Raw genomic sequence first — 14,429 nt, forward strand, 5'->3', positions numbered from 1 at the left:
CGTAACATGGCATAACATATAATAGACAACATATTTAACATGACATACTTGTAATGTACAGTAATACATGACAGAATATATTATGTAACAGATAAAAATTGATGACAGAATAAATTCTGTATAATAGACAATTACGTGATAACTTGGCATGGCATGACATATATGATAACATACATACATACACTGTAGTTCCTTTACTTAGCACACATACACAGTAGATTGCTAGTAAGTTAAAAGCTAACTTACCTCGATCTCCGCGTTTCTTATAAAACTTCAAGTGCGACCACGAGGAACTGTAATTAGTGATTCTAAAAGTTAGAACTAAATCACTAATAATTTGAAATATGGAAAATACTAACTTAAAGGGTAAAATTTTCATTTTACTTTCTACATGTGGAAAAATGACCGTTCTACCCATAACTTAAGGATTTTGCATACTAATTCCAAAAGTTTCCAAAATTTACATTCCTCATGTAAATTTTGTCCTAAACTTAAATATCAACTCAGAAAAATTTAAAACAAAACACAACTATGAAGAACACATTATGGCCGAAACATCCATAGGTCATTTCCCTTGATTGTTGTTGCAATTCCTTCCAACTTCAAAACTCATGCTTAAACCAAAATTTTGCAACAAACATATTCCAATCCTAAGTTCAAAACCATACTTAAAACATCCATTTAGAAAAAGCTAATAATTAACACCAAACTTTTTTGTAAAAAGATCCAAGCACTTGAATCACAAGTTTTGACCTTAAATCAAAACATCTCCAAGAATTTCAAAAATCAAATCTTACTTCTAACATATTCATAATAGCATCCTAACATCAACCATGCTTTAAATCATCAAACTAAAGTCACCAAAATCACAAAATAATATTTGGAGTTTTTAGTTTTACACTTAGTCCAAAAACAGAAACTTTTTCCTAAACTAGTTTTGATAAATCTCTTGATCTATGACTTATAAATATATGATCTTCAAACCAAACCATCACATGGTTTAAAAAGATGTCCTAAAATATATATATATATATATATATATATATATATAAGCTTCTAATTCAAGATCACATGGTTAGCAATTAATCAAAACATAAATTTAGCCAAGAATCTCCACACTTTGGCTTATCTGAATATCTCTTTGCATAAAATTTCATATCTTTGAAACTAACATCAAATATCTTCAAAATAATAATATAACATGTATATAAGATGCTTAGGATCCTTCAATAAAATTATCAAAGTTATTGGAATAAGTTTAGACCACCAAAGAGTTAAACTTTCTCAAAACAGAAACTGTTTTTCCTCTTCCAGTTTCTAAGTTTCTAAATCTAAGAAAATCTTTCATCAAAACCTTTAATCATGCAAAAATCCTCAACCAATAATCATATACACATGTTAACAATACTCCATAAAAATTTTGGACCAATATCTATCCATTAGCTTGGTCAAAAACTCCAAACTATAACATATTCTCCAGTTTATCTCCTAGAATGACCTTTCTATAGTTTATACAATATTTGACTGACTAAATGATCCTCAAATGGGACAAATAAGATATCCACATAAACTAGACTCAAAAAGGAACAACTTATATGAAGGAGATTTTATGATAAAATACTTATAAAAACTTTAAAATGGGTGTGCAAAAGACCTCCTAAAAGCTGTTCGAGAGAGAGTGTTTGATATTCTTTCAATGGAAAGTGTAAATGAAGATAATTTTGTGGGGAGAGGTGGCTGGAGATACTTATGGATGAGATATGGAAGAGATGAGGCTGGATTTGAGAGTTGAGTGTAGTTTTCTCCTACCCAAAATATCTATAAAAGATTATCTCATAATATTCTATCCAATAGTATCTACAAAAAATCAATTTAAGATATATTTATCTAATAATATCTATAAAAATCAACGCAAAATATTTTTACCCAATAATATTCATGAAAATTACCTCAAGATATTTCTTTTTATTCAATAATATCTACAGTTTTGAACATACGTTTTGTCCTAAAATATGAAAAAATGTTATTGCGCCATAAGACTTTAAATAACCCTCCGAGTCTAATGGCACAAACCATAATACATTTTGATACTTCTAACTATCTCCAATAATCAAAAATACACTTCTGATACCATAGTAAATAATAACACTAACTATGTAGTTAGACAAAAACCTATACGATTAATGGATTCGTGAAAACTTATGGGGTTTTCACGAGGTTCCTAAAGTTAATACAAATTTCACAATTGAATTTCTAGCCGGCTGTTACACCTTCAATAACAATAGGCCAATTTGTGGCTTCTATAATGTATCACATGGATGAAAGCTGGATCTCCTCCTCTCAAGCTTATCTTGAATGTTAGGCTCTTGCTAAACACGTCTCAAGTGGATTTCATCCATCCTTGTATAGCTTTTTTGATCTTCTTAGCTCTTGATCTTGTAATTACCCCATCTGAAACTTGCAAAGGATCTTTATGACTTGGTCCAACTTGGGGCCCATCATTCCCCCACTCCTCAAAAAGATTCGACCTCGAATCTCCACCTGGATCAAAGGGAAAAAGATCAGAAACTTTGAAAGTCATAGAAATATGGTACTTACCTAGAAGATCCATTTGATATGAATCATTAATTTTTTCAAGAATTTGAAAAGGTATATCCAAGCCACTCCTGTTATCAACAAGCAAAAACATCAATATTAAAGGAGTAAGTGGATTAAAACCATATACAATTTCAAGATGAGAATAAAAAATGGTAGTATGCATAGTCCTATTATATGCAAACTCTAACAAGGGCAAACGAGATACTTCCGCAGACGTTCATGCAACAAGTCAAAGAAAGGAAAATGATACTCCCACAAACGTTCTTGAAATACATCTAAAATCTTCCTTATACCAAAATGACCATTCCAATTATATGCAACCTCAATAAATGGTAAACTATACTCCCAAAAGTGTTTATGCAATACGCCTAAACTCTTCTTTATACCAAAGTGACCACTCCAACTATATGCAAACTCAATGAATGGTAAACAATACTCCCACCAATGTTCATGCAATATGTCTAAAATATTCTTTATACCAAAGTAACCACTCCAACTATATGCAAACTTAATGAATGGCAAGTAGTACTCCCACCAATGGTCATGTAACACGTCTAAAGTCCTCTTTATATTAAAATGTCCAAACAAACCAAATCCATGCACAAGCAACTCACGCATAAGACTAATAAGTACACAAAGTCTTCTATCTCTAAACAAGTACCAATCTAGTCTATATAAATGAAAAAACGTTACTTTCTCACGTACTCCATACACACTAGCTAAACCATCATTATTAACAAACAAGTTCTTATCAAATTTAAGTCTCAATAACTTTGCATCTATAATGATGACAAGGACCTACCTTCCTGCTAAAGCATCAACAACAAAATTTTCCTTACCTTGTGTATACTTGATTACATAAAGAAATGTCTCAATGAATTACACCCACTTGGCATGCATTCTATTCAATTTACCATGTTCTTTCAAGTGCGTCAAGGACTCATGTTCTTTAAAGAAAGGTCGGGTAGTGATTGTCGCACCGGGCACAAAATCAATGTAATGCTCTATCTCTCTAATAGGTGACAATTCACTAAACACACCGCTAGAAATTATGACCTCGTATCCCTGCAATAAAGAAACAATAATAATAAACAAAGATTCATTAAATTCGTCAATATAAAAGCTTGCTTTAGTATAAAAACTCACTTCTCTCTTTATTTTTCTCTCACTTTCTTCACTCTCACTCTTCTTTTCACTCTCCTTTTTCTTTTTACACTCTTTTCTTCTTTCACTCTTTTTTTCAACATCTTTTTTTGAAATATCGGCCTCACAATTGTTTTTCAACTCATTCTTTCTTTTCTTGAGGTTTTATTATATCTTTCTTCCTCAATCTCACTCCCACTCTTTTTTTTTCGCTCAACCTCACTTTTACTCTCTCTTTTTTGATCAACCTCAATTTTCAACTTCAGTTGATCCTCATGGATCTGTGTTGGAGTTAAAAGAACAAGTTTGATTATTTTTCCATCATTTTCAAAACTGTACATGTTCCTAAACTCATCATGGATCACTCTCCTATCACACTACCACGGTCTCCCCAACAAAATGTGGCCAGCATGCATAGGCACTACATCACAAAGTACCTCATCCTTGTACTTTCCAATTGAAAAAGAAACTAGCACTTGCTTATTTACCCTAACCTCCCCACAATTATTCAACCACTGCAACTTGTATGGTCTAGGGTGTTTCAAGGTAGGTAAATTCAACTTCTCAACTAAAGTAGTCCTAGCCACATTAGCACAACTCCCCCTATCAATAATCATACTACATACCTTATTGTTGATGTGGCATCTAGTATGAAAAATATTCTCTCTCTGGTGCTCCATATTATCTATTTTAATTTGTGTATTGAGAGCACACCTAACAACAAGAGACTCACAATATTCTTTATTCTTATCATATTTATTCTCAATAGTAGGCTCACGTCTCCTCAAATCTCTCACACTTTGTAGATTTTTATTCACTGCACCTTGTTGATCCATCATATCCCTCACTTCCCTCAACACCATGTTCAACCGCTCAAACTGTTTTTGCATGGCTTGCAATACAAAGAAGTTATCTACCATTCTCTCAAGTAATGAGTCACTTTTATGATACATCGTATGTACTGCACAAAAAGAATGTTAGTGAGAAAAGAACTCACATGCTCCCTTACGTGTTTACACTCGAATAATGGCACTTTACACGTGTTTCACTCTTAATTGGCTTTTTCCCGATAATGATCTCACACTCTCTTGCTTTTTACCTTAAGACTTTTCGCACTCAAGTTCTTTAAAAACTAAATTGAACTCAATCAAAATAATACAATCTTATTTTATTTCAACTAGTAATTAGGTTCAAGAAAACAAAAACAAGAGAAACACGGAAGGAACAAAGTGACGAGAATCAAGGAAATTATACAATGGAAAGAATAATTACAAAACAAAATATCAACTATAATGATATATGCAGCCCCTTTAATGATAAGGCTCAATAAAAAATAAAAAATTCAGATTTCTATACCTTTTTCTTTGGATTTTTTTCTTTTTTTTTTCTTTTCCTTTATTTTTTTTTTCCTTTTCTTTTCTTTTCTTTTCTCACCAATTCAATCACAAACAACAATATTCAATTGTGACAACCAAACAATTAAATTCAAACACATAAAAATTGACAAAGAAATAGAAGAGAATCAATAAAACCTTAGACATTTCAAACCCTAGGTGGTGCAAATTTTGCAGCTTTCAAATAAGGAATTTAGCCACCTTATAATGATGAACACAAAATCCAAATGATAGAATAATTTGACAGCCCTAGGAAAAACGAATTTCTACACTTTTTTTTATAACCCTAGAACAATGAAACCCTATAATTAAAAATGCAATAAATAAAAAATAGAATCAGACATGATTGAAAACCTGGCTCTGATACCAAATGATGTGAGCCCCAATCGACTCGCTTTGAGACCTAACAATAATATTGGAAAAATAAATCCAAGAAAGCCAATATCAAGTCTATTGGATGGAGGAATCTAGACCCGATAAGAAATTGTTTCAAGAACCTAGATTATATGAAAATCTAAACTCGTTGAAGAACTCATCTCAAGAACCCAGATTACAAAGGAGGAACGCCACAAAAGTTGTGATTTACCTTTGATAAGTTCAAACGTTCAATAAAAAACAAGAGGAGATAAACACAACTCATAATGAATAAAATTCATCAATTTCAATAATGTCTAACCTTTTTCAATGAAGGCCACAACTGGTTTAAATAAACAATCCCCAAAAATCCTAAGGGAATAGTGCCGTGGGTATTGTAGCATGAACAGTGTCACACTACAGTAACCTCTAAAACCCTAGTTCACATAAAATAATAATTTTCCAAATAAGCTCTTGGCCAAAATACAAGGCATTCCTGAAAAATCTAGTTCATTAGAAATAAGACATATGTGAGCCAAGCATCCTCAAGTCCACTTATTATAAACTAATGAAATAAGTTCTTTTAATGAAATAAATAAGTTCAAGGCCTTCAATAACAATAGGCCAAATTCGTGTCTTCCATAGTGTATCATATGGATGAAAACTGGATCTCCTCCTCTCAAGCCCATCTTGAATGTTGGGCTCTTGCTAAACACGTCTCAAGTGGATTTCACTCATCCTTGCATAGCTTCCTTGATATTCCTAGCTTTTGATCTTATAATGCCCCATCTGAAACTTGCAAAAAATCTTTACGACTTAGTCCACCTTGGGGCCCATCAGGTAGGAACCTGTTGAAAAATATCTAACAATGGTATATTAATCCTAACTTGCTAATAAATCTCAAGAATTTCAGCTTGATACTTGTCTTCGTGCAAAGGGGCTAGCCTTTGGGGAAAAGGTGCAAGTGTAGTGCTTGGAACATTTTCAGATTCTAAAGGGTCTTGTGCCTCATTTTTAGAAGGAGGTTTCGAAGTATTACCATTCTTTTTTGCCCCTTGAGTTGGAATGTCAATCACCTTACCACTTCTCAAAGTTGTAACAATCTTGACTTGCTTGACATTGGAATCTCCAGCCACATTTTGAAATTGTTGGTTTTGGCCTTGGGTTAGGTTGAGATTATGCAGGAAACTTCCATTTCTCTTAAGCACTCAACGTTGCGGTCAATCTTGTGATTGAACCTCAGATATCAACAATGGTTTGTGAATTTTGACTGTTGATGGCAGCTTGCATTTGCATGAATTGCTGAAAATTAGTGGTCAACTGTTGGAAATTGTCTTCAAGGTTCTTTTTTTGAGTCGAGACCGTGTGGTTGGCATATTGAGATGATCCTAAACCCCCTGGGGTTGTGTAGGGTACAAATTGTGAATGACCAACTATGTTGGGCACAGGTATAGCAGCTTGTTTACCCCTCCGACTGAAATTTGGATGATTTTTCTATCCCGAATTGTAAGTGTTTGAATAAGAACTTGAAAAAGGTTTGGCAACCATATTAAGAGCATTAGATTAATCCAAAAGAACTTCTTTAAAGGCTGGAATGGTTAGCCAATCATTAGTTTAATGCCTTTGGCGCTCACAAATATTACAACTCAAGGTAATCTGAGGTAGAGCTTGTACCTCATTCACTTTTTTCAGGTTTATGGTTTCTAATTTCTTAAAAATCATAGCTAACCTAACATTAAAATCATCTACTTCCCTCAAATTATATTTCTCACCCCCTGAAACTGTCCTTGAACTTTCAGACCTATCATGAACATCAGATATATCCCATGATTGTACATTTTCAGCTAGATAATCAAAATACTCAAAAACTTCCTTAGATTCTTTGTTAAAAAATTTTCCATTACATATGGTCTTCATAAATTGTCTCATTTTTTATTGCAACCCCTCATAAAAAAAACTAATGATCATCCGATTCTCATATCCATGGTGAGGACATGCATTTAAAAGGTTTTTTAATCGTTCCCAATAATGATAAAATATTTCCACATCCTTTTGGAAACAATTTCTTTAAAAAATCATTTTGCATTTCTTTCCAAGTCCCAATAAGCCTTGGTGTTAAGGAATTCAACCATGTCTTAACCTTGTCTTTTAAGGAAAATAGAAATAGTTTTAGTCTTATGACCTCTTCAGTGCATCGATAAATGTGGAACACACTTTTTCAAAATCTTTGATATGCAAGTAGAGGTTTTCAGATTCCATACCATGAAAGTGAGGTAGCAATGGAATCATTCCAGGTTTAAAATTAAAAGAATTTACATTAAAAGGTAAAATAATGCAAGAATGTGTGCTAGTTCTAACAAGCTGAAGATATTCTCTAAGCGTCCTGTTCTAATTTACCATTTCCCTATCATGATCCTCATTTTCAGCCATAGTGCTAGGAGTATCAAATGATGATTCAAGAGAATGTGGTACAGAGTTAAAAGATGTTAATGATTCTATCCTAACCAACTGAGATGTTTGATCTTTAGATCAACCAGTCATACAAACAAGAGCAGAAAATCAAAAACAATGAAAAATAAATAGATAAAAGGGAAAAAGATCATATATGACAAGTGCTGTGAAGATGTTCATAGCTCCACAAATGTCATCTTAGCAGTAGAGAAATGCTCTGATAAGCACAAGTTGTCCCCAACAACTGTTCCAAAAACTTGACTCGGTCTCAAATGTGCTTCCAAGTGTAGAAGTGTCAGGTTGTATCAAGGATAAGTCCAGAATCGTATTCTACAGGGACAAAGGATTATCAAAGCATTTGTGAAATTTTGTTGTAAACATATGTATTAACTATGAGAGATGAAAAATAAAATGAAATGCAATGTGAGGAATATTTTTATGCTTTTTATGGTTGTATAAAAAAACTGGAATATGCAGAACCAAAATAAATTCTTGAAGATGAATTTGGGAGAAAAAGTGTGAAAGTAATTTTAGTAAAATTAAGTCAAAGAGTAAATTAAAGTTTATATCTAAAAGGAAAATTAGCGAACACTCAGATTGGGTATGTGACTCTCTTTGTTTCAGTTCTTAGATAATTTTCTCATCTACTAATCCAATGAAGGTATTGATAAACAGAAAATAAAAAAAGTTATGCTCAACTTTTACAATATTTTCCTAAGGGATTCACTGTTTTTCTAGCCAAACGCACATTATAAATCAACTGAAAGAAGTCTTGATAATTTTCAAGCTTTTGTTGTGCCTTACATCAACAACAAATCAAGAGCAAGAGCTGCAATCTATTTTCAATTCGAATCCAACTACCAACAACGTGAAATCAAACTAGAATCCAAACAAATCAAGTCTTATTTCACAACCCAAACTTCTGAAATTAGCTACATATGATATTTTTAGTAGCAAAAATTAATCTAAGCAAAGCCATATTAAAATCTAAGAAAATACTCAAAACGGGATAAACCCTAGAGTGTAAAACAAATTTTCTCTAAAATACCCAGCAATTCAAATGGGAACAACTCAAAGAAATAAAGGAAACAGAAAAAAAAGGTCCAAAGAGAAAGGAACGAAGCCGACGCCAAAATGCAAAAATTGAAACCCAGTTGAAACTAAAACGGAGAGGCCAAAGCTGCAGCCATCGTCCAGGTGAAAGGAAAAAAAAGAAATACAAGATAAAACAAATGAAACCGAAGAAGAAGAACCAAAATAAAACCCAAGAAAAATAAAACTAAAACTCAAAGAAAAGTCTCAAGAAATAAAAACGAACGGAAAATGAAAACTGAGTCTAATCCCAAGTAAAAAGTAAAACCAAGAACAATAATGAAGAAAGCCCCCGGTGTGCGATTTTTCTTTCCTTTTTATATCTCCCTCGTCCTCGCCTCCCAGCACTTGAGGCCACATCCCATTGCAGCCCCCTAATTCGTGCCTCTCCATTTTGTTCCAAGCAATACCTTTGCTATGTTGCTTGTCTTTTGGCATCATGTCATGCGTAGGATTGTTGTTCTCTCTCTCATGCCCGATGGTTTTTGTTCCAGCCTTCTCTCATCGCTCCAGGCTTGTAAGTGACACGCTGCTTGGCTTACTTCTACCCATCTCGTGCTCTTTCCCTTCTGCTCTTTTGTCTTTGAGTTCCAGCTCGTAGCACCTTGTCGTCTCTTTTCTTGTTTCCCATTAGATGGGTTCCCAAAACTCATAAATCAATTCCTCAATTTCCTCTTGACTCCCATATCCATGTAAATTATCCTTCAACTCTTCTTTTTTTCTTTACTTTCCAAAAATACCCTACAACACAATATATAAGTCATTATTATTTTAAGGGAAATTATAAAAACTTTTGTGTTCAAAATATTGGCATCAATTAATTTACATCCAGTATTAGAATTTAATGCATAATTAAGTGTTCAACTCTTCTTAGATAAAATAAATCACTCACTTAAGCAATTTAATTATGCAATTCTAATACTTTATCATCCTATGACTAATAAAATAAGTCCTTTAAATAAATTAAACAAGTTCAAAACCTTCAATAATAATAGGCCCAAATCATGTCTTCCATAGCTTGTATCACGTGGATCAAAGCTGGATCTCTTCCTCTCAAGCCCATCTTGAATGTTGGGCTCTTGCTAGACTCATCTCAAGTAGATTGTATCAATTCTTGCATTACTTCCTTACTCTTCTTAGCTCTCAATCTTCTAATTGTCCCAACTGAAACTTGCAAATGATTTTTAAGAATTGATCCACCTTGGTGCTCATCACTAGCCTTTCTTATTCATAAAGCTAGTCATTGGCTCCCCCCCCCCCCCCCTCTTTTTTCAAATTACCCTGTGGTTTTCATGTGTTGTGGAACCATGAAATGGAAAAGATCAGTAACATCTAATTTTGTTTGTTTAATTCTATATCTAAGGTGGTTTTGGTATTTTTGCATATATCCAGGTCTGTTGAACAGTACCTTGCAATCTCAAGTTCTTTTCTTCGAAGTTGTAAACTAGTTTCTTCTTGAAACTTGTCATGTCGCATCATTTACTATAGTAGAGAGCAAAGTTTGATATGGCTTGACATTCAATTTATGTCTATAATGAGATGCTTTGATTATATTAATGCAATGCTGCTTATGCCTATGCAATTAAAAAAAACATTAATTTTTAATATGATATTTTTTTTGTAAGGTGAGGTTCCACTTTTAATGTATTGCTAACAAAGCAGCAGGTTTTGCTGCCAATTATTACTACTTCAACCTTTCTCTCATATTATAACTGACAAAGATGCTTAAATTGATTTGAATTATATTGGAAAAATTTCTCCTTTCAATTTTTATCAAACTTGAGGGGTTCTTGCGAAAGGGATAGCATGTAAAGTAGGATTTACTTTATGCACATGTCTCCCATTTGTGGTCTTCAAAAATGAGTGTGGCAACTTAAGAATCAATGGGACCTCAAAGGACTGCAACTTAAAAAGAAAAAAGAATTGAGAAATTTATATTAAAGAAATGTAAATTTAACTGCCCCAAACTATCGATGTTATTACTTTAGTTTCTCTCGCCAAGGATATCAAGCGCTGCTTGGGTGACCATAGTGATTGTAGAAACAACTTGCGCCCAAAGAGATAAGCCTAGCAACCTGCACTCTAAGTTTTAGCGGTCGAAGCTAACAAATGCCTTGGCAACCTTTGCGGTTGAGGAAACAAGTGGAGTAAACCCCTGGTGATTAGACACATAACCTAACTGGACCCAAGGGGAAGAAAGAGCCACAAGAGGCGTAGGTAGGAATCTTAGGAGTGCAATGCAAAACAAAAAGCAGAAGTGCAAAACCTAGATTGGTGATAGACATAAAAGTAAATTCATCACAAAAATATATATATTACAAGCTATATCCCTTACAAAATAACCTACATAATACTACGGCCAGTGTAGACAAAGGGATGAGCTACGTGATGCCCCCAAATTTCTACTTAGGATTTGGTGGACTTTGAAGAATTGAGACATGCAACACAAAGTTATCTGCGTATATTCATAACAAATAAAGATGCAATACACCTAGCAGGCATATAACAATATGCAATATTCATAATGGATCATTTTTTTTAGTAATACACATTTTTTTTAACAATGTGCCAGAATTAACATGTACCAAAAACACAAACTTGCTTCATAAAATCCACATAACAGATGTTCAAAAGTTACATATATGTCCAAAGATCTGTAACGATATGAGTAGTAGAGACAACGCTAGTATATGTAGTTATTACTAAAAGAATACTAGGCTAATCCTTTTAGTAGCTCGTGCAACTCAGCCAAAGAAGCCATCATACTATTGATGAATCGAAACATCGAGGCTATAAGCTCCGTGTCCTTGCATTGACAACTAGTTGACCATTGGTCGTGTCTCCAAAATGGTAGTTGTGACTACCAAATGAGATTTGATTACAAATATCAATAAGTTAACAAATAACTTAAACTAACAGTATAAAGATCCATGCATGACGGTAAAAAAACACGAATGCTATCGTGAACATGAATAACGTGACATAACTAAGCAAATAGAATGATATCTTGATCTGACATGAGGTGAACTTGGACTGTACGTGAAATAACGTGACATGAAAACTAAACATGAAGTGAACTAACTCTAAACTGAACTTGAAACTAAATATAAACTTGGAATCTTTTTCCCATATTAATCGCTTAATTAAATATGAACTATGGATGCTACACAGGTCTCCTTGAGTCTTGTGCCCCAGTCAATACCGCATCACATCACAAATATCCACACTCGTTGCGAGTACGTAATGAACTCATCTCATGACAAGTATTTGCACTTGCACAAGTGCGTATGACATGAATGTGAACTATAGTTGGCACCATTGGCGTTGGCACTGACTTTACTCTGGTAACTAGTTACTTAGGTCCTATTTGAAACTTGTTACGGTAATTTATCAACCCAGAGAATTTCACACCAGTTTAGACACTCTAACATGAACAATGGAATTCCTCTAGAATATTACCTCATCCTAACACTTGTGGTGGTGATAAACATAAATGACTCAATTGATTTGAAATACTATTTTTATGACGAACTCCAAACTTGTGACATGGCATGATGTGAAACAAAATAATAGATGACATGACATAACGTAACGTGACTTGTATGTGTTATGCATGACATGGCATAACACGAAACAGATAAACATTTTGTGTCATGGTCTATCGTGTAACTAATAAGCTTTTCATGACAAAACAATGTGTAATATATAAACATTTTGTGACATAACATAATGTGTAACAGGTAAATATTTCATGACATAGCTTAATATGTAGCAAATAAATATTTCTTGACATAGAATAATGTGTAACAAATAAATATTTCATGATTTAGTATAATATGTTGCAAATGAACATTTCGTGATATAGCACACTGTATAAGAGATAAACATTTCGTGACATAACATAATGTATAACAGATAAACATTTTGTGAACTTAGCATAATGTGTAACAAATAAACATTTCATGACTTAGCATAATATGACATGTATAAGAGCATAAGAACATGAATAATTGTTCTCTTACCAACACATACATAATATTCTAACAGTAAATTAGAAGCTAACTTACCCATACATAAACATGTACTTGAAATAAATAGTAGCATGACATCATATGACGTTTATAATAAGCAAAATAAATATGGTTGATATTTTCTTACCACCAAACATACACATTTATCCTGGAGTAAGTTAGATGCTAACTTACAGTGAGCATAGGGTAATGAATTAAATCTTCAAATTAACGAGAACTATAAGGAGATATTTGTAAACGTTATAAACTTCTCACTAACAAATTTAGAATCATAAAAATACTAACTTAATGTAAAATTACCATTTTACCCCCTATTTGTGAAAAAATGATCATTTTACCTACATTTTAAGGATTTTACATTCTACTCCAAAACTCACCACAATTTACAATCTCATGTAAATTTTATTTTAAATACAAATATCTAATTAGAAAATTTTTAAAACACAACCCGAGCATTTGAATCAAGCATGAGCCGAAACATGAAACATGATAAACTCTTGATTTTTATTGCAATTACCCTATCTTTCATGCTAAAATAGAAATATGCGACATAAAAAATCACATCCTATGCTTTGATAACATACTAGAACAAAAACCAAAAACTTACATCATAAAAATAACAACTTACTTTATAGCAAAACTTCAAGTATTTTGGCCTCAAATGACCACCCTTGATGCTCATGGTCTATCACTTTTCAAACAATTCCAAGAATTCCAAAGGCTCAATACCATGCTCTCAATATGTTCATAAGACATTCATAAGGACTATAATGCTTTGAATAATTAAACCAAAACCACAAAAAATTACAAAATCATACTCAACACAATCGATATGCATCTATTCTCCAAAACTAAGTATTATGTGATTTGGTTTTTGATCAAACCATTATATCAGAAACTCCCATGAAGAAATAATGTCATATGCTTAATATTTAATTTCTAAAACAGATATAAGCATCAAACTAAGATCACATGGTAAAAATTGCACAAAAACATAGATACATCCGTAAGCCTCACATACAAAACCTAATCAGACCTTTGCATACATAAAAATTCAAATATTCATGATCAACACCATAAATCTTCAAAATAGAATTCTAACAAATAGATCAAAGTTCTAAGAGTAACATATGTGAATATCAAAGTTATTAGAGTATACTTTCATAACAAAAGACTTAAGCTTTCCACAAAACATAAACTATTTTCATACTCACAGTTTTCAACTTTTTAGATTTATGAAAAATGCACATAGAAAAAACTTATAACATGCAATGAATCTTCATCAAAATTGTACATTAACATGTTAACTGCAAATCATAAAAATATCAGGCCAAGATCTTGTCAAAAACATCATGAAACAAATCAA

Source organism: Carya illinoinensis, chromosome 12, assembly GCF_018687715.1.
Source record: "Carya illinoinensis cultivar Pawnee chromosome 12, C.illinoinensisPawnee_v1, whole genome shotgun sequence".
In the NCBI taxonomy this organism is placed as follows: Eukaryota; Viridiplantae; Streptophyta; class Magnoliopsida; order Fagales; family Juglandaceae; genus Carya; species Carya illinoinensis.